The 27,394-nt window shown below is 35.7% G+C and overlaps 1 long non-coding RNA gene across 1 annotated transcript in view; it reads left to right on the forward strand.

Moving 5' to 3' along the window:
• The window catches only part of LOC135211980 (uncharacterized), a 168,180-nt gene that overhangs the window by 80,541 nt on the left and 60,245 nt on the right, over window positions 1-27,394 (forward strand). Inside the window, exon 2 of the long non-coding RNA XR_010313793.1 lies at window positions 9,105-9,160. This is a non-coding gene — a long non-coding RNA (uncharacterized LOC135211980). The remainder of the gene's footprint in view (window positions 1-9,104; window positions 9,161-27,394) is intronic.

The raw sequence follows: 27,394 nt of genomic DNA on the forward strand, positions 1-27,394 counted from the left end.
TTAAAACTTTTCTCCTGTTTCTTCTTTTACTTTTAGAGAATTCCTGATGTTCTTTTGATGTATATCTAAACCCCCCCCCCCCCGCCCCCCCGACCTCCCAGCCCCCTGCGTAGCAGCTGCTAATGTGTTATGGAAGCGTGATTAAAAATAAATGAATAAATAAATAAATAAATCAAAGAACCTTGATGTCCACGGAAATAGCAGATGGCTGTACTCTTATCGTTTCCTCATTTGAGGTTACAAAATAAAAATTATTTTTTTTATTTAATTCTTTTATTTAGTTTATAAAAACGCGCCTATGTTTAGAGACAGTGATGTACCAGAAATACTTGATATTTAATATCCTGTTATAACACCCAACCTGTATTGCTACATCGCCGATGGTTATAAAGTAGCCACCAAATGTAATTTGTTTCATTGGTCCATAAAGTAAATAAGTACCAGTATCATTTTATAATAAAAGGAAAGAGCCAGTTCTGATACTTTTATAACTGTCTACAGTTCTCTATATACCTGTCTATATTATAGAGTAAAATGTCCGCTGCTACGTTAGATTATAAAGTAAAACCAACACTAGTTAATTAGATCACAAAATAAGACAGCAGCTTAAAGCGTTCATTGTACTTTCACAAAAACATTACACACACACTCTCTCTCTCTCTCTCTCTCTCTCTCTCTCTCTCTCTCTCTCTCTCTCTCTCTCTTAACTGCTGCCATCCATCCCGGCAAAGGCTTTATACTTTAGCAGCCAAACAACCACAGGAAGGACTAATGACCACCATAGCCTATGTATTGCCGAGCTGTCAGCTTTACAGTGTCATTGCTCGTCCACGTACTTCCTTTTATCAGTATTCGCATACCGAATGTACCATCATGTATATGGACGCCGGTGATGGTCCATTAGAAAGCCTATATTTACAGTGATTACAGAGAATTACTAATGGAAAGTACCCATTAACATTTCCACAAATCACTTGCGTGGTTAATGTCACTCTATGTTTGTCTGCGCTGGAGAGAGATGACGCTCGCTGTCCATATACATGGGTAGACCTATACATGCATTATCATTTGATGATACCTAGTTTTGCTATTTCACTGTTGTACGATGTCGTGTTAATCTCTCTCTCTCTCTCTCTCTCTCTCTCTCTCTCTCTCTCTCTCTCTCTCTCTCTCTCTCCATACATTGTTTTGTACTCAATAGTGCCACTACTAGAGATGTTTTTCAGTAATTAAAAACTGACGTGATACTCACAGCGGCTTTGCTTGTATAACCATCATCTGAATATCAGTAAGATTTTCACTGTAGCATTCAGGCCAATCATTTCAGTTATTAACAACATATTGGGAAGATTACGTATTCAGACGTGAACATTTGGATAAAAAGCTTTCGCACATTGCACGATCAAATCACTTCATTTTTCCTCTCAGCAACACTGAACCGGGAATATCTCGGGGAGATTCCAATAATTTCTTGCAGGAACGGCTGCGAAAGTGCCATCCGAAATATCGTGCGCTACATTTTATTAATAATCAGAGAAATGGGATAAGAACTCTTAGACCCTTCCATTAGAACGGAGGCTCAAAAGAATTGGGCTCTTAAAAGTCGCCATTTCTGGGAGTCATTGTCAGAGAATATTTCGCCCAAAATACTCTGGTCTTTTTCTCGAAGGAGGATTCAACCTTGCATGATAAAGTTAATTTTTTTACAGTAAAGATTTACCAGAGGAACGCTCAGAACGTAGCGGTCTAAAGACTCTCTCTCTCTCTCTCTCTCTCTCTCTCTCTCTCTCTCTCTCTCTCTCTTCTGGTAGAGCTCAAAATGGGGGTCACCAAGATCCTTAATTGTCGGAATTCTTCTAAGACCTTTTTTCCTTATATCTTAGAATCCTCATTGCAGGAGGAATTCGTAAAAGTTAGTACCTTAAAGTCTAAGTCGTTTCCTCCTCCTCCTTCCTCTTTCGCTCTCTCTCTTCTTTCCCCTCCTCCTTACCTACCCTTCTTCGCTCTCCTCTCTCTCTCTCTCTCTCTCTCTCTCTCTCTCTCTCTCAACTGCTCAACTGCTCGTCTTTTCCTCTTTCTCCAAGAAGGAGATGAAGCGGTGGAACCAGGGATCTGCTAGTCACTTGGAAACTAGTGTTCGAAACTTCCAGTCTACTTATCTATCTAGCAAAAGTACACACAGATAAGTTTGCATGGTACATGTATAGTTAATTAATTAGCCTTACGTAAATTGAATGGTTTTATGCAAAATTCTCTCTCTCACTCTCTCCAGATCTGTTTCTGGCTTCATTATTTTAAATACACACATAGTCAAAAGTTTAAGACATGCAAGAGATTTTAATAAAGGTTCAATTTTTTTCAGTATCGTGAAAATGCCAAAATATCACTGATCCCAAGTGAAAGTTTTTTATTTCTCTCTCTCTCTCTCGCCAATGATCCTTCAATATTGAGAGACTTCACAAAATCATCATCTCGTAGCTTTTATATGCAAAAATAAATTCTTATGAATGGGATTCTACACAGCATCTCACCCTCCTCATAACCAACGTAGCAGTATATCTGTATTCTTGCGTGCTACACAGGTCCAGAAGATCACAGCTTTGTTCTGGCAGTTTTGCTTCAAGAAAGCTAGCATCTGATTTTTTTTTGGTCTCTGTATCCCTTAAATCATCCCTTATTATTCTTTTTGCGACATGAAATTATTTCAAAACACACTGATTCATTCTTCTGCCTATGCAATCTGTCCACCATAAGGTTTTTTTAGGACTCGATATGCCACAGATTCAATATATTAGAAATAAGGCCCACAAACCCTCGTCCATCCATAGCAGATACTGGTCTTCCCCCTACAATGCCTTTTGCCTTTATTATGTTTCCCTTCCTTAATCAAATTCCTTCAGTTCATATTAGTTCACTTTGTAACTTTCTGTTATGTAGATTTTCACGTCGAGAGTAAATATGAGCTTCTCCACTGGCTACAGTAAAACTGACACCGGTACAAGACTTCTTCCAGTTCATCCCATCTAATGTGAAGCTTTTAGGGTTCTCATATTGGAATGGGAATCATCTTTTAGGACTCTAGACATTCTGGTGTGTTTGCTCTGTTGCTGAAACATATCTTAATTGTAATCACTCTTGCTTCCCAAGTAATACGTTCAGGTCAAGTTTCTTATGTATGAAATCATGTCTTCCCTTCAACTACGGAAAATGGCATCAACAGCAGGGTCTAACATCATAGCTTAGAAGATTTAACACATACTGAAGAACTCAGCCATATTCGATTCCTTAAGTCTTACTCTAATTAGACTTTCCAATGGAGTAACTTTGTGGAAGGAACGCCAGAGACAATATGTGATAAGTTATTTTTGTCAATATCCATATATTCTCCTTTTCTCTGTTTCAGGTTTCCTTTTGATTTGAAATAAATTTTTTTTTTTTACTGTTTATAATGCTGTATGAAACTCAGTCAGGGCCCATGAAACTCTCAACGGCGTTCCATGAACTTGCAGCCATCGCCCGGTGATGGCCTTTGTTATTGACACATGGCGGTGCCGGACGTACGATCGTGGCTAACTTTAACCGAAAAATAAAATAAAAACTAATGAGGCTAGAAGGCTGCAATTTGATACGTTTGATGATTGGAGGGTGGATGATCAGCATACCAATTTGCAGCCCTCTAGCCTCAGTAGTTTTTAAGATCTAAGGGCGGACAAAAAGATCGCAGACGGACAGGCAAATAGCCGTCATTTTTCTTTCACGGGAAACTAAAAAAAGAAGTCAGGTCATCACACACACTTTGTCACCTGCAGGCGTGGGGTTACTGATGACAGTGTACCTTAGGTGCCATATTGAAGGCAGAAATAAAAATCCTTAGGCGTAGCTTCGATCTCAGATTCATTGATTTCTGTTATTGATATTTTTGTCAGTTTTTTCCTTACCAAACTGACCAACTTCTTGCAGTAAGTCTTATTTTAGTTTTCACCCCACATGTGTAGATGTCTTCAGGTCAGCCCTAGAGAATATAGGAATGCTGCTCAGTTACACTGGTAATAGTATAATACATAATTTAAAGAGTTAAGATCATTCTTCTACTCGTCTCTTTACAGTGATTTTTAAAAAAAGGCACAATAAGATATTTTGGAAAAATTGAGGCCACTTATGCTCTGTTTTTCATCATTTTTTCATCCTGTTATCAGTATTTTTTCATCCTGTTATCAGTTTGTCTGTCTTTACTCCATCAGCGCAAGCATAATGCACGAATGTTAATGAAAGGTTTAGATGTTCATCATATTTCTGTTTTATTTTTTCTGGAAGCTTGCTACTTAAGTCATTGACATAGGCTTGCCAGAGAAGGTGTGCACTTAGTGTATAAAATATGGTAATTTTTTCAGTCAACTTGTTGAAACACAGTGGGCTGGAGGTACTGTATAAAACAAAAATGGCTGGAAGCAAAGTGATTTGTCTGCTTTAAAATGTCATCTTTGCAACAGTGTTGCAACAGAATTAACAACACCAGGGATGATGATGAATGGAATCATAAATATAAAAAAGACAACCGTAATAGGCGTGACAGCAATTGTCTTAATGAAAGCAATAGTAAATGGAAATAGTGTTGCTGAAAATATGACCGTAAAAATTATTAGAATAATAAAATCACCACCACGGCCACCACCAACAGCAAGCTTTTGTAGTGGTGTACACGTCTGCTGACTTGCTGTAAATATGCACAGTGATTCTAGTAATGGAAGTTGCAGTTATGCTGGTATCCGAGAATGCGTAATTACAAAGCTTACTGCATTCGTTCAGCTTGTACAAGACAAAAGTAGTTACGAGGATATTATGTAGCAAAATTGGCTATGGTTTTCAAAGGATCGTTTTTTTTTAGGTAATAATCCTTTTGTCCTACGGCAAATTTCTGGAGGCTACACCCTAGTTTTGATGTAGAGGATGCATATATGCTTCCGATTTTCAAGAGGCTGGTCTAACGCTGTTTTTTGAAGTTTTCTGTAAAAGAAAACTATTGAGATGGCTTTGTCTGTCCGTCTGCACTTTTTCCACTTTTTATGTCAGCCCTCAGACCTCAAAAGCTACTGAGGCTAGAGGGCTGCAAATTGGTATGTTGATCATCCACCCTCCAATCATCAAACATACCAAATTGCAGTCCTCTATCCTCAGTAGTTTTTTATTTCATTTATGGTTAAAGTTACCCATGATCGTGCGTCTGGACAGGAGAAACCACCACCGGGTCGTGGCTGAAAGCTTTATGGGCCGCAGCTCTTACAGCATTCACACTGTACAGGAAACTCGATTGCGCCGAAGAAACTTCCGCTATAGTTTATTTATCATTTATTTTAATTTTATTTCCTTTTTTCGATCTTATAGGGTTCTGTCATTGATGCTTAATCTTCTGTTCTTCAGTGTTTCACGTTTCCAAAATGCTTCCCCTTCAAGAGAAAGTTACTCAACGCAGCTTTATTTTTTTCTTTTTCTAACTTTAGGTTTAGAATTGGACTGGGTTATGGAATTAAGTTGCCAGCCCCAACGGCCTTTTGGTAAAAAACCTGCTTAAATACTGATTTAAAAAGAAAACTGATCTAGTCTGCTGGCACCAGATGAAAATGATCTAAAGAGTCGGCTGCCTGCGCAGTGCGTCGCTTTCCATGACATTTAACTTTTCATAATATTATGGAAGAACCTCAGGGGATTCAGCATGCTGTTAAAGTAATTGTGTTTATGTAATTAAAATAACATTTCTCGTTTCCCGATTAGTTCCAGAATGAACTCTGTTCCCAGTTAAATATATATATATATATATATATATATATATATATTAATATATATATAATATATATATATATATATATATATATATTTATATATATTTAACAGTTAAATATATATTATATATATATATATATATATATATATATATATATATATATGTATATATATATATACATACATACATACACACCCAGTGGCCTCTTAACTCCTCGATTTATCACACATTTTGGATTCGGATGTTACCGCAAAGCCAAAGATCCAATTGGAGAAATGTTTGATGTCCGTGGCAGGATTCGAACCCGCGTCCGGAATATCAGAACGAGGTCATGTTATCTACTTGACCATGTTTATATGAGATGTCATCCTTCCGTCTAAAAATAAGTATACATATTCCTCCTATTCTGATGGTTTTCAAGGTGTTAGTGTGCTCATGGTGTCCGAATCTGCTGTTTCGAACAGTGGTTAGACCCATCTTTGCATAACTTCGGTGATTGGAAGAACTATAACTGTGGAAGAAGAGATGAAATGCTAACGTGGGTTCAAAGTAAAAGCGAAAGACTCACTCATTTCTTATTTGCCTTTTCATCGTGTTCATTAGAAAATGTATATACATACATACATACACCATCATAATACATAAACATACCATCGTAATACATACATACATATATGTGTCTGTAAGGTAGTAAATTTAGTTATTATTAGATAAGCAGTTGAGGAAACTTGTTGGATGTGTGACTGATGAAAAATAATGCTGGCAAAAATAACCAATAATTAACGGAGGAGAAAACAAATGGAGAAATCTTCCCTGGAGAAAGGCAAATAGCTAAAAAAAATTTTAAAAAAATTATTATTATTAAATTAATTATATAATATTTAAAATTATATACTGTAACGTCTAACACACTTAGGTCATTATATGAATGCATAATTGCATATCCATGCCTCTGCCGCTGTGACTTCACAGATGACAAAACGGTTTTCGCCTGTGAAATATTCTGTGCTAGAGAGAGAGAGAGAGAGAGAGAGAGAGAGAGAGCGCCCAGCAGCTGTGACTTTAACTCAGAAATGAATTCGAAATTGATATCTATTCTATTCCTTTGACGTTCTCATCCGGACTGGGCTCTATGGCGAGATCAGCCATCAAATTAAATGTGCGACTTCGGCCCGAAAGCGCGTTATTCCCTTTAGTTAAATCATTCAGGTCCATTGGTGTCAATTTATTTTCGCATTATCCTTTAGCAATTTCAGAAAAAAAAGAGAGAGGACACGTAAGGGGTAGGGTAGGGGTGGGTTTGGGGCGACTTTGGGTAGGAGGGGGTGTCTATTTTGGCTCAATACCCGCAGACTTCGTAATTTGGTATCGAATGCCGATAGATGCGGCGACGTGGATTCCGAGATTGGGCGCTGACTGGGCCTTCTATGGGGGTTGGAGGGTCGGGATAAGGCTTGGATGGTGCCTCAGATCGACATTGGTGTTTTATCGGTACTATGGAGGGGGAGGCATCTGTTCACATTTATAGGTTTTCAGATGATCATTTCCTTTTCTCTAGGACGGCCGTTAATCCTGGAGACATCCCACTTCTGGCGTCTTTAGGTCTGTCTGTCTGTCTGTCTGTCTTACTGTCTGTCTGTCCCTCTCTCAAGGTATCATGACTCAGAGTTTTGTTCCTTCCCATATGACCGTCATATCCTTTAACGAATAAAGTTTCTCTGTTTCGTCCAATAGTAGAGGTACCCAAGAAAGGTGACCTGAACTGACTGTGATAACTGTAGAGGCATTTCGGCTGTGTATGGAATTTGAAAATCCTCATCTGATGACTTTTGCTGATTTGAAAAGTCATTTGACAGACCTTTATTAAGAAATTCTTTCTTCGCTATGGCATTCCAATTAGATACTATGGCATTCCAATTAGATATTTAAGGGTAAATGAAATGACCCATGAACGGAGTAGATGAAAAAGTTAATGTTGACGGAGTTTTGACAGATGAATTTGAAGTAAACAGCGGGGGGCGCTACAAGTGAGTGTTATTTCAACTTTGGCGTTTGCCCTTCTCAGAGATTTTATAATGAAAAGCTGGTCGGATGTGGACGAGAAAGTTTAGATTGGAGTTGCGATATAAAGTCAACAATTAGAATATGCAGATGATGCTGTTTTAATGAGCAAAACGCCACAAGATATGTAAGGCAGGTTTAATAGAATTCATCATATATATAGAATTTAGAGAGACGGGACTCAAACGAGTCTTAGAAAAACAGAATGATAATGAGGGTTATTCTGTTATATATATTTAGGAAAGATGATATCCAGTACGGGTTCTCGTGAATGGGAATATAGCGAAGGCATAAGAAGAGCTGGAAGACCCAGAGACATTTGGGTGATAAATCCGAGAAAAGAGGTTAGAGATGAGTGGAGATTAGTGAAAGCCAAAGCACTTAAGAGACATGCATAGCTCACAGAGTCACTTTGCGTCTCGCTTCGTGGTAGGCTATGATGGTGTTTTGTTTAATAGGCAGTTTAAGGACCAGCTAACATTTTGTTTTTCAAGTTATCAACGAGTTCATAGATTTGTATTTCAACCGGGTTTTATATAATGGTAACCATGCATTGAAAAATACAGTAGTTTATTCTATTCTACAACTTGGGCCATTTGTTAACACTTGAAGATAATCGTGGGTCAGGTCTTGACCTTAATACGCTTTGAATTTTCAAATTTGGAGCATTGGAGTCATTGAATCATTACAGTCCTTACCTGTTGGTTAGCTGTGAATTTATATTGAGACTTAAAAAAAAAAATATATATATAGATATATTAAAAAAAATATTATAATATATATTAATATGTATATATATATATATAATATATTATATATATATAATATATATATTATATATATATAGTATATGTATGTATGTATGTATAAATATAAATATAGTCTTCATAACACGAAGATGAGATATGTCAATATAGTCCACAGGAGAAAAAAGAGAATAAAAGAGACTAGGAGCTCGATAATTTCGCATTCCACTAGGCCTCTTGAAGAGGCCTAGTGGAAGGCGAAATTATCGAGCTCCTAGAGTCTTTTATTCTCTTTTTTTCTCCTGTGGACAATATTGACACATATGAATATGTGTGTATGAGTGTGTGTACGAATCTTGTCATTTGTACGCACGTGTCCTTTTTAGACATAAATATGAAGCCTCAAATATCACTTAAAATATAATTCGCTATTCTTGTGAATAACACACCCGAGAGTATCTCTCACATTTGACATTTATTATTGTTAAATTATTTATGAGTTTCTTTTTCCTTTACAGGCGGAGGTGTACCTGTGTCATAGAAAGGATACTGTTTCGTCTTATAGACAGCTCAGGTATGTAATGTCAAAATGCATTGGCGAATTCCTCTGTTTACTGAGAAGTATCAGAACATCTCTGTTAGTTTGGAGTATATTCTGTATGTGTGTGGTTTTTTTTTTTTTTTTTCTTTTTTTACATATTCCACGCATAATGTAACGTTTGCATATTTTTATTAATCGTACTACACAAAGGGTCATTGCGGCCTCACTTTGTTCATGCGTATTAAGGAGGCGTAATGCCAGCACAGGCCATTACTTCCAGAGCAGCGCATCAAGAATTACTTTTAGAACATAACACATACGTATAGTGTTGATTCCCAGCGAATACCCATCTATTGTTTTCCAGCCTCACTTTGTCATAAAACTGGAAAATCTTCGCCATCGGATCAGTCTGGCTCTCTCGCGAATAAAATGCCCTGATCCCTTTTCCATATTTCCACTGCGGAGGAGGGGCGGAGGGAGGAGGGAGGAGTGAGGAGGGAGGAGGGAGGAGGTAGGAGGGACTCCCTCGAAAGCTTTCATTGCAGGTCCTCGTTCCCTGGCGGTCAAAGTTTGCTTTTGGGTGCGTGATTGAGTAGCGGTCTCTCGTCTTTCGGAGATCGGGCTGGCATTTAGAGGGGCTATGATTGTGAATAGCCAATATCAATGGTATTTATATCATTTTAAGTAAAAGGGTTCGGTGGCGATCTTCATATGAATATAATAAAACCGAAAGTTTATGAAAAGTTAAGAAAAAAAAAAAATTTAGCTTCCAGACAATCTCGTCTCTTCCTGAAAATTGTCAATACCGAAGAAAAGACTGAGATGTCTGGAAACAAGCTGAAAACAGATATATGTGATTCGTCAATCTTGCTTTTATTTTCATACTGGTTCTTTTTCGAATGGTTTTCTCTCTCTCTCTCTCTCTCTCTCTCTCTCTCTCTCTCTCTCTCTCTCTCTCTCTCTCTCTCTCTCTCTGATTGCCGTATAACAGTTTTCCTAATTGCCCATCAGCTCCCCCTTGTTGCATTTTTCATTATTGCATAAGTGATTTTCGATCTTAAGTGGTCTCTCATCACCATCAGGTTGCAAATGGTCTTCGTAATTGCCAGTAATGACCAGAATTCACAATCTAATTGTGTGCTTCGGAATATCAAATGTTTTTCATTCATTTAGTATTTCCCTTATTGCCTTTCGAATGGCGGCCGCTGTCATAATATATTTTAACCCTTTCAACAAGTCCCTAAAAGGGAGAAATGAATGTTAATAGAGAAGAGATATTCTGGTGGCGTAGGTCATCTTGACTATCGTTCTTTTAGGATTTATTATATTTTTTACGAGACTTTATTAAATGTGACTTATTTCATTACAACGTTGTTTTTGGGTTTACCTTGATAACCTGTGTTCATGTGGCACCAACATAATTAAAAAAAGGCTCGGTTAATCATTCGGCTGTTCAAATAATTCAATAATGGGTCAAAAATTGTTGATCCTTCTTTGCAAGTCGACAAACGGGTTGATTATGCATCCATATTCCGCAGCTCTTTGCATTTACTTTAATTTTGGTTCAGTAATAAGATAAAAGCACGTTAAGTATTCATTAACGCGTGATGCGAAACGTTCTATAATTAATGAAAATGATTTAGAATATAATATACAATTTAGGCCAAAGGCCAAGCACTTGGACCTATGAGGTCATTCGGCGCTGAAAGATAAATTGAGAGTAAAACTTTGAAAGGCGTAGCAGGAGGAAACCTCGAAGTAGTTGCACTATGAAACAATGGAAGAAAGAATATGAAAGGAGATACAGTAAAAGGAATGAACGGGGTTGCTGCTAGGGGTCGAAGGGACACTTCTAAGAACCTTAAATAATGCCTACAGTGCACCGCGTGAGGTGCACTGATGGCACTACCCCCTACGGGCTTAGAGATAAAGAAAGCTATGTAATAGAGATGCTACGTGCAGATGCACTGATTCAGTCAGTCTCATCTGTAAAGGAACCCCGAAAGGGGGGGGGGGGGGTGGTGTCGGGGTTGGTGGTAGTATCTCACGTGGTATACTGTAGGCATTACTTAAGGTTATCCGCAGTGTCCCTTCGGCCCTTAGCTGCAACTTCTTTAATTCCTTTTACTGTACTTCCGTTCATATTCTCTTTCTTTCACCTGACTTTCCAGCCCCTCTAACCCTTGTTTTATTGTACAACTGCGAGGTTTTCCTCCATTAACATCTTTCAAACTTCTTAATGTCAAATTTCCGTTTAAGTGCTGAATGACCTCATAGGTCCAAGTGCTGTATTCCATTCTCTCTATTCTCATCTGTAGGAAAGGAAAGCGATCAAACTCACAACAAAAGGATCTGGTAGAGAAATAAATTCGGGTTGATTGTAGATCTCTTGCTTATTTATATTTGTTTGCTGATTAGACTTCATTATAGGTCATTTCCAAATACTTACGTTGATACGAACTCACGCACAGACATCTTTTACCTCAGAAAATGATTCCACAATTTCTTTAAAGATGGTTTCCTTTATGTCATTTATTTTGATGAAAAGAAAGAACCGAGGCGATGGGTTTATAAATAAGGTTCATCTGCTTTTCGCTAGCAATAAAATTAGCGATTTTAAACAGCTTCGAGTAAGTCAGAGAAATAAATGCAAGACTATTTTTATTATTTTACTGAGTGCTGTAGGAGGAAGTTGATATGATTTTGGAGAAATTAAATATCCTTATGATTAAGAGGACATTTTTAGTTTTCTGTAAAAGGAAACAACTGAGATGGCTTTGTCAATGCATTCGCACTTTTTCTGTCCGCCCTCAGATCTTCAAATATAGTGAGGCTAGAGGGCTGCAAATTTGTATGTAGATCATCCATCCTCCAATCATCAAACATACCAAATTACAGCCCTCTATCTTCAGTAGTTTTGATTTGATTTAAGGTTAAAGTTAGTCATGATCGTCCGTCTGGCACCGCTATAGGCTCCAACAACACAGGCCACAACCGGGCCGTGGCTGAGAGTTTCATACAGTGTTATACGCTGTGCAGAAAACTCGATTGCGCCGAAGAAACTTCGGCGTATTTTCCACTTTATTATTTTACATAGTACTGAAAGAGTAACTTGATATGAATGTTGAGAAACTAAATATTCTAAAGGTTAGGAGAAAAAATAATTTTTTTTTTCTTATAATGTGGATTTTTGGTTTTGTCCCTTCAGACTGGTCCATATGGCAAAACAAAAACAAAAATACTTGGGAAATCATGAATTCGAATATAGTAAGAGAAAATCGTCGTTACCAATTGAGATTTTATTTTTTCCGAGGTAATCACGACATGTTGTCTATAGATTCAGAAAATCATCAAAGCGCGTGTATTGCAGTCGTTTATTCGTTTCTCCTCTCATTATCGGCCTTCCTCTTTTTTTATATTGAGCCGTTCATCGTAGATAATCACACGATGAAGATTCCGCTCCGGATTTTGGTCTGGAAAAACGCTGCCCGATGGAAACTTGTCTTTAATTCCCTGAGAAAACAAATCAGGCCTTTGTTTATTCTCTCTTCTTGTTCGTAAATCATTCTCGAAATCTTTCCTTTGACGATCATATTCTTGGAGGTCAGAGGGAGAAAAGGAACCTCGCGGCAGACTTTACATTAAAGCCGAGGTTTGAAGATGAGGATGGTAACAAGTAAAAAATGCAATCAAGTTGTGGCCTATATTGTTGGTACCTATAGCACTGCCAAAAGTATGATTATGGATAACTTTAAGCTTAGATAAAATTATAACTACTGTGGCTAGAGACTTGCAATTTTGTATGTTTGATGATTGGAGGGTGGATGATTACCATACCAATTTACATCTTTCTGGGCTCAGTAGTTTTTAAGATCCGAGGGCGGACGGGCAGACAAAGCCAGCACAATAGTTTTCTTTAACATAAAACTAAGAATCATCAGTGGTATAGGAATCAGGTTCTATCTCATTCTGTATCCTTGTCATATCAAAATGGTACGTATTGGCAACTCGCATATTGCGCTCCAGGAAAGTGAAACGAACAAGTACTGCTAGGCCTTTCGACTCGTGTTCTTTAGCAGTCAGTCAAGTAAAGGACATTGAGTCGAAAGGCCTCGCAGTGCTCCTTCGTTTCACTTTCCTTCGTGATCTTTGCCTTCATTTATATTTCGGGTATTCTGCTTCTACATACCGAAAGTTATTGTGTATGCTTTTATGTGGTTGTTGTATTCAACGGAGACTCCTGCTTTACAGAATAAATAAAATATGAAATAAAGTCCTCATGCAAGGATAGGCAGGAGACGGGCATCCTCCCGGAGCGACTTAATGCCAGATTCAATAACCTCTTGTGTGTACGGGCTTTATCTTGCCAATAGTTGAGTGCGCTGTATTAGATATGATGCGTGAGTGAGCTCGGGACCTTTTTTTTTTTATTGACTTTCAATATATCTTTAGCGTAGGAGAAGAGAGACTCATACCCCTACATTAATAACGGTGTGGTTAAGCCACTACGAACAGAGGGGGATGTGTTTCATATTGGAGAACATTTTCATTGTAAAAATGGAGTAAAAGGGCGTCTAATCGTTTTTTTTTTTTTTTTTTTTTTTTTGGCAACTGCTGTTTTTCGCGTGTTTGTTAGCCACAAAGGTGTAAAGAACTTTAAGAAGGAGATATTTACTGGAACCCTGAGAGAGAGAGAGAGAGAGAGAGAGAGAGAGAGAGAGAGAGAGAGAGAGAGAGAGAGAATTAAAACCCCCATAAGACGCTCCGGCGAATAATCGTAAGGTTATCATCGAATCCGGGAACCAGATGAGATAGATGTTTGCACAGGGAGCGAGCTTATTACTTGTATGTTGATTCTATTGATTTTAATTATTACCTTATAAATTACCCTAATGGCGAACCGCTTCTTTTGACATGATTCATTCTGGTAAAGGAGGGAAGGCCATCGGTAGAAAAGGGCGAATGGAAGGGGGAAAAGTGAATGAAAGGGGAAAAAGGGAGGCATTCCGTACGGAAGGAAAGGACGAAGAGATCTGGAGAAAGGACGGAGACGTGAAAAGAGGTAGGATGAAGGACGGACGAAAATGGAATGAGGGAGATTACTAAATACGGAAGAAATGAGTGAATGGTATTGAAAGATAAAAGACAAGTAGGGCGAAGAGTTTGAATACAAAGGACGAATAACATCACAAAGGTGGGAGGTGATTCAAACGCTTGAAATACCAAGGAGAGAAATCGGAATGAAAAGAGATGTATGAAAATGAAAGCAACTGGACTATAAATTCAAAAGGAAATAAAGGAAATGAATAATTATTAATGATTATGATATACTTTAACTAAATTACATTGTCTGGGTCATAAAGTCATTTAGAAAATAAAAAAATATCTTTTATGCCGAATTTTCCAATGCACGTATATATATATATATATATATATATATATATATATATATATATATATATATATACACGTATATATATACTTATATGAGTATACATACATATATGTATATCTATCTATCTGTCTACATCTATATATATATATATATATATATATATATATATATATATATATATATATATATATATATACATATATATGTATTAAATACATATACTATGTGTGATATAGTATATATATCTATATATTCACATACACGCATATATGTATGTCTGTATATATATATATATATATATATATATATATATATATATATATATATATATATATTATATATATGAGAGTAGAGAGAGAGAGAGAGAGAGAGAGAGAGAGAGAGAGAGAGCTAAGATGGGCTGGGCGCTTATTAAAAAAACGGTAAAATGATATCAAAGATCGACGCAAATTGTTGTCAGTAAATCCTGTGTGGATGGGCCCCAAGTCTCATAGATCAAGTGCTGAAGAATGGTGGCGACCTTCAGAGTAAGAAGCTCATCTGATCCACCCGATCACACGGGACTTCTTCATTCGTCTTGTTGACTCTGGCATCGGCGTAGTATCCGATTTCACTGCATTCTCAGAAGAAAGTGACCAGTCGTGAGAAAATAGTAGGAGTTTTTGTGTGTGCGTGTGTATGTGTTTTTTCTCATTTATTATTTTCATTGTAATATATTCAAAGATTTTATTCGTATTTCGCATTAACGACGAGGAAGAGTCGTGATGTGATTGGGATGAAGTTGAACGCATAATTGTCTGATGAGTGTTATATTACGACTTTTTATCAAAGCCTTCATTCCAAATTTCATGAAAATAAATGGTAACAATGATTATTATGAATCAGACAATAATGAGCGAGAATTTTCTCGCAAATTTCAGAATGTGACCTGCCATCCATACAATGTGTTTTCAGTTGCATAAGGAGCCATCATTTAGCAGAACGTTTAGTCAGAGGCGCGACCATGAATTGAGTTCGGTTGAACTTGAATTCGGAGGCCTACAACGCTCAGGTTAAACGTTACACCTTTACAGTTGCAAGGCTTAAGATTGTGTGTATGTGTGATATATATATATATATATATATATATATATATATATATATATATATATATATCATCCAGCCTCCAAACATTCCAAATTGCAAGTCTCCGAGCTTTTGTAGTTTTTATTTTATTTAAGGTTATAGTTAGCCATAATCGTGCTTCTGATATCGCTACAGGTACCAACAACATAGGCCACCACCGGCTATGGCTGATGTCACCACCGGACAGAAAACTTGATTGCGCCGAAGAAACTTCGGCGCATATTTTACTTGTTATTGAGCCTATAACGTCCCAGTATTTTATTTGTTTTTCCAGATTATTTCTTGACTGTTAATGAAATGGTTAGCGGAACGATCGACACTGACTGCATAGAGTTCAATAAATGTGTCTATGTGTGTGGAGAGAGAGAGAGAGAGAGAGAGAGAGAGAGAGGAGAGAGAGAGAGAGACCTTGTTTATGGCACCACCTGTTTTAATTGTTAATCTTTAGGTTACGTAACGAGGAAAGAAATGTCAGCTCGGTGAAGGTTACGACTGTCAGGGCCGATGCGGTTATCATCAATTATAATTTCCCTCGGTTGTAATTCCCAAGGTATAATGAATTTGATATATGTATATATTATGGTATATATATATATATATTAGATATATATATATATATATACATATATATCAATATATATATATATATATATATATATTTATATATATTATATATATATATATATATATATATATTTATTTATATAGATACTTTTATTTATATATGGATACATATATATATAAATCTATTATATACTATATATATATATATACATATATATATATATATATATATATATAATATATATATATATATATATATATATATATATATTTACATTTTATATATATATATATATATGTGTGTGTGCATGTCTGTGTCAGATGTGATATGTTTTATATAAACAGGCTAAAGTCGTAATTGAACCATCACTATAAGATATTGTAAACAGAAAATGCATCGTCTTTATCTCCCTAAAAATAACACAGGGTGAAAAGTGCGTTATACTCGAACACGTTGAAATGAATAGGCATTGCATAATCAAATACCTCCCGATGAATAAGAATGGATCTGAGCCTCGCGAAAGATTAAATTTCATTTTAAATCTGCCTCTCTCTCCAAACGACAGCTGCCGCAGCTGTGTGGGAACCTTAAGGAATCTCGAATTTCAATGAATCTACTCTAAATGAAAACCAAACAGCTGAAGGCCCTTGTTTTTAGGAACTGTATTTTCTTTCGTTTTGTCTTCAACGGATATTTTTCTTAGCCTGTCTTCATTTTTTCCTCTGTTTGATGTGATACCTTTTGATGGTTCATGTTAGTGTCACACACACACACATACACACACAGAGAGAGAGAGAGAGAGAGAGAGAGAGAGAGAGAGAGAGAGAGAGAGAGAGAGAGAGAATGGGTTAACAGAGGGCAGAAAACAAAGGAGAAGTTAACGGTCAGACGATCAGCGGGAAAGATAAAAACACTGTGTAATGTAATTAAAGTTTTCCATAGCTATGTTTCTATAGCAACATGGATCCCACAAACCGTGAGAGAGAGAGAGAGAGAGAAGAGAGAGAGAGAGAGAGAGAGAGAGAGAGAGAGAATATTTTTTTTTGTGCCCCGGGGAAGAAAAAGGGTTAGCCCGCGTTCTCATATGGAACCCCTTTCAACTCATCTTTATTAACTGCTTATTCTTATCATCCTCACCGTTTACAAGCTCTTTGCTTCACTTTCCGTCATTATTTCCTACAATCCCTAGAGAGAGAGAGAGAAGAGAAGAAATTGGGAGAGAGAGGAGACGAGAGCGGGAGAGAGAGAGAGAGAGAGAGATTAAAACTTATTCATAACTGATACCTCAATAAATGGGTTAAGTAAGCACCAAGAAATAAAGTGAATTTAGTATATGAAGTTGAAGAGATATCACAGGAAAATATAAGGTTGAAAAGTACTGTTCAATATGAATTAGAGAGAGAGAGAGAGAGAGAGAGAGAGAGAGAGAGAGAGAGAGAGAGAGAGAGAGAGATTAAAACTTATTCATAACTGCTAAACGGGTTAGGTGTAGACATCAAGAAATAAAGTGAGATTTGTATATAAAGTTGAAGAGACATTACAGGAAAAATATATGGGTGAATAGCCCTATTCAATATATTTAAGGAGAGAGAGAGAGAGAGAGAGAGAGAGAGAGAGAGAGAGAGAGAGAGAGAAGAGAGAGACGAGAGAGAGAGAGAGAGAGAGAGAGAGAGAGAGAGAGAGAGCCGAGGCATTATTTAATGAGTCTGCCATTGAAGTGATGTGTGTTGGCAATCCTCCTTTGATCTTCATTTGACATAAAGGTGGGCAAGGTTTACGCTCTTATAGCCCTCTTGATAGCGTTCTCTCTCTCTCTCTCTCTCTCTCTCTCTCTCTCTCTCTCTCTCTTCTCAGCTTAAATGTATTGAACAGGGTCACCCATATTTATTCCTGGAATGTCCTTTCAGCTTTATTTACTAATTTATTTCTTGATGTTTACTTGACACATTTATTGGGGTTGCTTTCTTTTGCCAAATGTCTTCAAAATCGTTTAGCAGTTATGAATAAAGTTTAGTATCTCTCTCTCTCTCTCTCAATGTACTTGACTGAATAATGGGATCTTTTGTACTTGTAAAATTCGTCTATAATATCGTTTTATGATTTACGAAATCTCTTTAAAGGCTCGCCTTCTCCCTCCCTTTAAAGATTCAGGACTGATTTAGTGGGTTCGTGCAGTCATTTAAAAGCACTCTTGATGTTAATAAAATTTATGGTCTTTGAATTTCATCACCAGCTCAGACAGACAGACAAGTCGACAGTCACCTACACAAACTGTATATATTATATATATTATATATATATACTATATATATATATATATATATATATATATATATATATATATAATATATGTGTATATATATATATATATATATATATATATATATATATATATATATATATATATATATATATATATATATATATATATATATATATATATATATTAACATTCGTCTTTATCATATAGCAAAATAATTGTTGTTTGCTTTCAACATAAGGTCACAATAAGCTTTAGAAAAAATAACTTTTTCGTGCCAACTTGTTCCGTACGGGGTAAGTTGGCACACATTATGGGGTAAGGTGGCACATTGATAATTAAAAGAAAATTTATACATTGCATTTAAATCAAATAGCAAAAATACCCTCTGAATTTCCAAAATACAAAATATAAGGCATTAGTATTACTTCAGATCATCATCTAGTTGTAATTGTGGCAGGTGTCAAATAAATCTTCATCAGTAGTCTTCTTACTCCCACATGTTAATGCCTTGCACTGGACCCACACCTCTCCTGACTTACCAAACACAGGCTCTTCAGCTGAGCTTTCTTCTGAATCAACAGGAGCAGTTCTTAAACTCTGTATCACGCTGATGACTGATCTGAAGCCCATGTGTCTTTACGGACATCTCTCAACCCGTAAAATTAAAATCTTGAAATATTCTGTATTCAAAGTTGAAATTCCATCAATCCTAAACCCATTGAAAACATCAGAATAAGTGACAGCTAGAGGTAAAGCCGATGAAACATTACCAGCAATATCACAGATGGGCATACATAATTCTGGATTATAGGTCATCCACGAATCACATGCCCTGTATGAGCAATTTGGAGGAAATGATAGGACACTAATCTCATTATACTTCCAAAAATTCAGCAAACGAAACGTAAATATATAAATAAAAAAATAGGCTACTATTGGTATCAAAAATAAGCTTGAGGCAAGTCTGTACACGTGCCAACTTGCCCCATTTTATTTTGAGCCAACTTGGAGAGGAAATTGATTAGACACTAATCTCCATTATACTTCCAAAAATTCAGAAACGAAACGTAAATTTTATAAATAAATAGGCTTACTATTGCTATCAAATAACGTGAGGCAAGTCTGTACACGTGCCAACTTGCCCCATTTGTTTTGAGCCAACTTGCCCCATCCCTACATTTGGTACAAAAACACTTACCATTCCACATCAAGATGCCTTGAATGATTAATTTTAATGGTATAGAATCTTTAAACCATAAGGAAAACTATGATATAACTGAAAAATAATCTTTCATGAATGTACAGATGTTATAGCAAATAACAGTAAGATAAAAAAATTTACTTACTACCATAAAAATCAAAATTTGTCTCATAAATTCGAGCTCCTACGTTCTATCTCTACAGAAGTTTGCTTGTAACTGAGGAACCACGTGGCAATTACACAGTAAATGTATTAGAGTCATCCATTGATAAATTTTAAAGTTATTTTGAGTGTGGCAACTTACCCCTGTAGCCAACTAGCCCCGGTCTCCCCTATATATATATATATATATATATATATATATATATATCTATTATATATATATATATTGTATATGTATATATATATAGATATATATATATATATATACATATATATATATCATATATTTAGATATATATATATAGTTCATATTCACAGTGCTCACCTCAATTTAAATTCTGGCGTCATTTAGTAATATAAATTACAGCTATTCTTGTATCACATAATTAGTTCACATGCTCAGAAATACGGCGGAGTTGACATTTTACTGATCAAAGAAAAGTATTTTGTAATATTCCTTGTAGCAAACTAGAAACACAAATAATACTGGCATTTGTTTTTATCAAAGTACAGCGAATAAGAAATGATTGTCAAATTTTAAACAATCAAGGCGTAATCTAACCTCCAGCTTACTCGAGACGCGTGCAAGATTTTCCCCTCACACATAAATTGAAAACATTTTATTCCTAACTTAACACGAAATGGTCTTCGTAATTAATACTCATACTTAGTACTATTCATACTTACAACAAGGATCAAATGAAAAGGGCACAAATTAAACACGTTCATATATTCTCAGTTATAAGTGGAAACACAAAATAATTGAACAGAAACAGAGCCTAAATTCAGTACACCAAATGAATTAAAACTTGCTAAAATTTACGGTCAAATAGAGCCTTGTTTCACCAACAAAAATTTAAATAAATACGCTATATTTCATTAGAAATGATTTTTCTGTACTTTTTAACATGTACTTATTTATTTTTTTTACATTTTAATTCTAATAAACCAATCATAAATATCCTATCCTATAATTCCTGTATCGTTAACTCAGCGTTAAACACCTTTTTTACCCCCCAACGAGAACAACAACAACAACACCAAAGTAGTTTGTAAGCGAGTAAGCGAAGATGATGAAAAGTCCATGTGTGTAGTATTTTTAATGAAAGCTATGGCCACTCCATCTCATAATGCTATTCCATTTCACCGGAATAACCATATTCCTAATAAACAAGCTCTTCTTGTCAAGTAGGAAAACAAATACAAAATACGCCGAAGTTTTCTTTGGTACAATCGAGTTTTCTGTACAGCGTATTATGCTGTATGAAACTCTCAGCCATAGCCCATGGTCTGTGTTGACACCTATAGCGGTGCCAGACGCACGATAACGGCTAACTTTAACCTTAAATAAAATACAAACTACTGAGGCTAGAGGGCTGCAGTTTGGTATGTTTAATGATTGGAGGCTGGATGATCAACATACCAATTTGCAGCCCTCTAGCCTCAGTAGTTTTGAAGATCTGTGGGCGGACAGGAAAGTGCGGACGGACAGACAAATAGCATCTCAATAAATTTATTTTACGGAAAACTAAAATTTGTGGTTAAGATTTTGGTGAGACCTGGAACTTGCACAATGATCAGCGTCGAGTAACCAATCATGATCAGGTGTCATATTGTAATTGATGCTCATCGTGACGCCCTTCCTAAAGTAACCAGCGTCATATCGTTATTTTTTTTGCTTTCGTTGCAGTGATATACTCGTAAAATTAAAACTTCTACCGCATATAAAAATTTGCTCTGCATGATTAGTAGTTGGTTTGGACCGGAGGGGAAAATGGGATGGAGAAATGGGAGCGGGTGGGGGTGGGGGTAGGGTTGTTTGGGAGGGAGAAGTGTTTACGGGTGCGATTGGTTTTTGGGGGTGAGGTAGGGCATGATGGGTATTTGGAAAATGGAACCTTTTTTGTTTTAATAAAACTTAAACATTAATAGAAAAAGTTACATTAGTTTGGAATGAAAATTGTCACACAAGAAAATGATGAGAATTTTTTATACTGTAATATTTTACCGAACTTAAGAGCTTTGCCTAAATTGCATCTACCAGAAAAGACTTGAAAATGATTGGATAATGATAAGGTAATTGATGCCAACTCTCTTAACCACTGGGAGTTCGGTATAACGCACCTTTGCGATGGTCGGTCAAGCAAACTTCAGCACTTCTTCACAAAGGACAATTATTCTTAAGTAGTTGCTTGGTTTCTTCTCTCTTACTGAAAGAAGAATTGGAGGATGAAATAACAGCACTTGTGTAAATAGAATCGGAGGATATCCCAAACCATAGTGGTTTTTTTTTTATATATTTTAAAACATTAGTTAAAAAGAATAGTCAGGATGGTACTATAAAGCTAAGCGAGACTCCTCACCACTTATCGAACAAAACTATTTTTGAAAATGCATAAATCAGATCCTCATGCAAGTGTTCCTTCGCTCTTGGCTTTATTATTTTTTCCGTTATTTCATTATATTACAGCTGAATAAATAAATAAACAGCATAACTTGTCTGAGGTACAATATTTGCATCACTGATGAAGTTCCCTTGGGTGGTCCTTTGTACCGAGTTAAGTTTTGCTCTTGATGAAAACTCAGTATACATCGGAATTCCAGTGGTTTTCACGTGATACCATTTTATGAATATCACTTAATTAAACATTCATAAGAAAAAATAGAGCTCTCTTTATCTGCAAATGTGAAATCAAGTGCAAAGTAAAACACTAAACTGTAACAGTTTGATTTAATCACTGGTGATAATGCATTAGGTCTCGGTGAATGTTGTGGGAATCCGCATCACGGATGTTTGATTTCAGATTAGGCGAGATTCGCCTGGATCATTATTAGCAGCGCGAGACGAAAGGAGAGCGATGCATAATGCAATCAGGAAAGCAATTCTGGGTAAGTGAAAATACAAAGCTTTTGATTTAAAGAATTAACTTTTATCTAGATGAAAATATAAAGCTTTTGATTTTTAAAAAAGTGACTTTTAGGTCAATGAAAATATCAGGCTTTTGATTTAAAAAATAGTTACTTTTAGGTCAATGAAAATATAAAGCTTTAGATTTAAAGAAAATAACTTTTAGGCTAATGAAAATATAAAGCTTTTGATTTAAAGAATTAACTTTTATCTTCGTGAAAATAAAGCTTTTGATTTTTAAAAAAGTGACTTTTAGGTCAATGAAAATATCAGGCTTTGATTTTTAAAAAAAGTGACTTTTAGGTCAATGAAAATATAAAGCTTTTGATTTTAAAAATTAACTTTTAGGCCAATGAAAATATAAAGCTTTTGATTTAAAATTAACTTTTAGGTCAATGAAAATATAAAACTTTTGATTAAAAAAAAAGTGACTTTTAGGTCAATGAAAATATTAAGCTTTTGATTTAAAAAAAAGTGACTTTCAGGTCAATGAAAATATAATGCTTTGGATTTAATAAAAAAAGGACTTTAGGTCAATGAAAAGATAAAGCTTTTGATTTAAAGAATGAACTTTAATGTATATGAAAATATACAGGTTTTGATTTGAAAAATAAAAAAGTGACTTTTAGGTCAATGAAAATATAAAGCTTTTGTTTTTACACAAATAACTTTTAAGCTAATGAAAATATAAAGCTTTTGATTTATATGAAGATGAAAATATATAGCTTTTGATTTAGAAAAAAATAACTTAGGGCAATGAAAATAAAAAGCTTTTGATTTAAAGAATTAAGTTTTATGTAGATGAGAATATTAAGCTTTTGATTTAAATAAATAAGTTTTATGTAGATGAAAATAAAAAGCTTTTGATTTAAAAAAAGTGACTTTTAGGTCAATGAAAATACAAAGCTTTTGATTTAAAGAATTAAGTTTTATGTAGATGAGAATATTAAGCTTTTGATTTAAATAAATAAGTTTTATGTAGATGAAAATATAAAGTTTTTGATTTAGAAAAAGGTGACTTTTTGGTCAATGAATATACAAAACTTTTGATTTAAAGAATTAACTTTTATCTAGATGAAAATATAAAGTTTTTGATTTTAATGAAGTGACTTTTAGGTCAATGAAAATACAAAGCTTTTGATTTAAAGAATTAACTTTTAGGGCGATGAAAATATAAAGCTTTTGATTTAAAAAGTTACTTTTATTATGCCTATTAGTTGAAATCATAATCGATAAGTGGGCAACCCATTATTTAAAATAAATAATTAACTTAAAACTTGTAATTATGATGTAAGTACGAATAAAACGTCTTCTATCAGATGGTACAGAATTAATTAAAATTCTCTTTCCCTTGCTCCGAGTAACAAGGGCATTTCCTAATTTCCTCGATTTTCTCCCCAAAAATGTTGCGCCACTTCTGATATTTTTTATTCACTGGAGGCTGCTCCGTGAGTTTAACTCTTAAGTAGAAATAAAATTATCCTAATGCATTGTCACACAATGTTTTTCAATCACATACAGAAATATGCTAATAGATATAATCCTGAAAGAAATAGAATTATCGTATTACACTGTCACTCTTTTTCAATCACAGAAGTACATCAGTGAAACGCTGCTTTTATGCAAACAGATATTATTTTGCAAGAAATAGAATTATCGTAATATAATGTCAGGCAGTTTTTTCAGTCACATACAGAAATACAGCCAAGTTTTTATGCAAATAGATACTATCCTGCAAAAATAGAATTTTTTTTCTAATCACAAAGAAATACAGCGAAGCATTGTTCTACTGCAAATAGATATTATCCTGAAAGAAATGAGATTATTATGATAAATCGTCACGCAGTTTTTTCAATCGCATACAGAAATACAGCGAAACAGAGCTTTTATGTAGTATATAGATATGATCTTAAAAAATACAAAACTGCTTGTTCTAAGACTACTCGCTTCAGACCATATGATGACTTTTTTTTTATATTTTTAAAGTTTTTTAAATTTTTCTTGGGGTTTTTAAATTTTATTCAGGTCCTGCTTCTTCCACAACATTTTTAAGATAATATTAATTTCTTTGTACTTAACATAATGTTTAACCTATTAGTACATTCAAAGTCATATCTTAGAACATATTATTTGTGTTACAACACACACACACACACAGTATATAGGGAAAGTAGGTTAAACTATTAAGGTTCCTAGACCGTGATTACTTTCTAAAAATTATTAATTATATACGACATCAGCACAAATTGTCCTCACCTTTTAATTTAATACCTATATTCTTATAAATCAAGATATTTGCCCATTTATCATGTCATATGAACGTTAACTTGAATGATGCAGTCAGGAGATATTGGATTCACTGGGCAGGTAAATAATAATCCTAATTTGATTTTCAACCGTCAGTCATTTATGTGTATTTATTTTGCCTTAACAGTTCTCCAATAATTTATCACTGTATATGGTTCAGGTGCTTGAACATAGCCTTCGTAATGCATTACAGAATACATTAGATTGCCGGGAGGTACTTTCTTATTAGGTCATTTGGTAGTTCTGTGAAGTTCAAAGAGGTTTTGCACCACCAGGATTGTTTTTAGAACTAATATACTACCTGTCATTCAAATGTTATTCATTTCACAGCAGCAACCCCGTAGAGGGCTAGTGCCGTCAGTGCACCTCACGCTGTGCACTTTAGTCATTAGTTAAGGTTCTCTGCTGCGCCAATTTGGCCCTTAGCTGCCACCCTTTTTATTTCTTTGACTGTACCTCCTTTCATAGTTTTTTCTTCCATCTTACTTTCCACCCTCTTTTGACAATTGTTTTTCTGTTGTTAAACCTTTGTAACCTTTTACTCTTAATTTTCCTTTCAGCATTGAATAGTCTCGTAGGTCCCTGCACTTGGCCTTGGTTACATTGTAAAAAATTATATTCTATATTCGAAGCAAGCGAAGTTTTTCGATTTTCTTTTCTATGCTTATGGAAGAAGGAGGAGGTTCCCGTGGTTCAGATTCCCACAACTTCCATCGACTTCTCGAAATATGTCCAAACAAAAGAGGAAGCCGAGACAGGCGGAGAAAAATAACTGGCAGATATTGTTGATCACCTCTTATATCTGCCTCACACGTACGTTCGCTCTCGATTTTTTTCTCCAAGTGACCAAAAAATAAATAAATAAATAAATAAATAAATAAATAATCGTAACACGGGCATCCACATTTCCAAGGCGAGTCGATTGAAATGTTGATCTGTATGATTCGTTCTCTAGTTAGTAATAAAAATGGATGGATCTCGATTGTCAGTTTCCCCGGTGCTTGACTATCGAAAACGAGAAATGATCATCCAGTGGAATGGCCTTTGAACACCACTTTCGATGTGGTCTTTATTATGCGAAACTGACGCAAGAAGAACCGTGTGTGGGTCATTAACTTTCTCAGTAAGAAGCATTTTTAAGAACTATAGTAGATTCACATCACCCGTGTGTCTGATGTCTAGGCCAGTCCCTTACGACTCTCCTGATTGGCCGTTGATAAGCCAGTCACAGGGCTGGAAACTCAGTCTCTCTCGAGAGAGCTCGCATAGACAGGATGTATGTTCCATCTTCCTGGGGAGTACTTTTGAAAGACGTATCTCGAAGGAGAGATGGAATATACATCCAGCTTATGTGAACTCTCTCGAGAGACTGACAGTTTCCAGCCCTGTGATTGGCTTATCAACAGCCAATCAGGAGCGTCGTAAGGGACTGGCCTCGACGTCACATGCACGAGCAATGTGAATCTACTATAGTATTTTCATAATGTTTATATAACCAATAATAATAATAATAAAGTTTGCAGAAATAATACTCAACGTCTTTGAAATGGTAATCCAGGCGCAGGACAAAGAATTCTTTGATGTTTGCAGGCACCTTTGGTAAAGGTTTCGTAAAATTTGGATTATGATGAGGAGATTCAAGGAATTTTGAACTTGGGCCGGATTAGTTTTCTATAGAAAACATGAAAAGAGTAAATACTGCGGAGTTCCAAAGAAGTCAACAGGGGCAGCAGTGCTTTAATAACATGAGGATTGCAAAGGTCAGCATAAACGAATTTGAGAAAAGCCTCTTAGAACCAAGAAAAGGGGAAAAAAATGTATTAAGGACAGAGTTGCTCGAGTCGAAAAACCCTCGACAAGAGAATAATTTAATTTTATTCCTAGAAGACAGCTTGGCTTAAATAGCACAGAACGGTCGGAAAATTATACGAGAGAGAGAGAGAGAGAGAGAGAGAGAGAGAGAGAGAGAGAGAGAATGTCGACTAAACGTCAAATGCTCAAGGGGAGAATGGAAGGGAAGCGTGAGATGAAGAAAACGAGGACGTCGCGACAGAAGAAAAGGAAGGAAAGAAAACGAAAGGGGGCGAAGAATTGTCGCACTTGAGTAACAAAGGAATTTAGCCTTTAAAGAGAGAAGAGGTTTCGGAATAAAGACATAAAAGGGCTTTGGTCCTGGAAACAAATGGGAACGCTTTAAATGAAGAGAGGCAAAGAAAGGCGACAGAGGGATTAAAGGAACACCGCTTTACCTCAAGGAAGTCGATGAGGAGGGAAAACAAGACTCGGAAAATATGACGAGAGCTCAGCTCAATAATGAGAAACCAGGCGCTCAGGAGGAAAG

Source organism: Macrobrachium nipponense, chromosome 40, assembly GCF_015104395.2.
Source record: "Macrobrachium nipponense isolate FS-2020 chromosome 40, ASM1510439v2, whole genome shotgun sequence".
Taxonomy (NCBI): Eukaryota; Metazoa; Arthropoda; class Malacostraca; order Decapoda; family Palaemonidae; genus Macrobrachium; species Macrobrachium nipponense.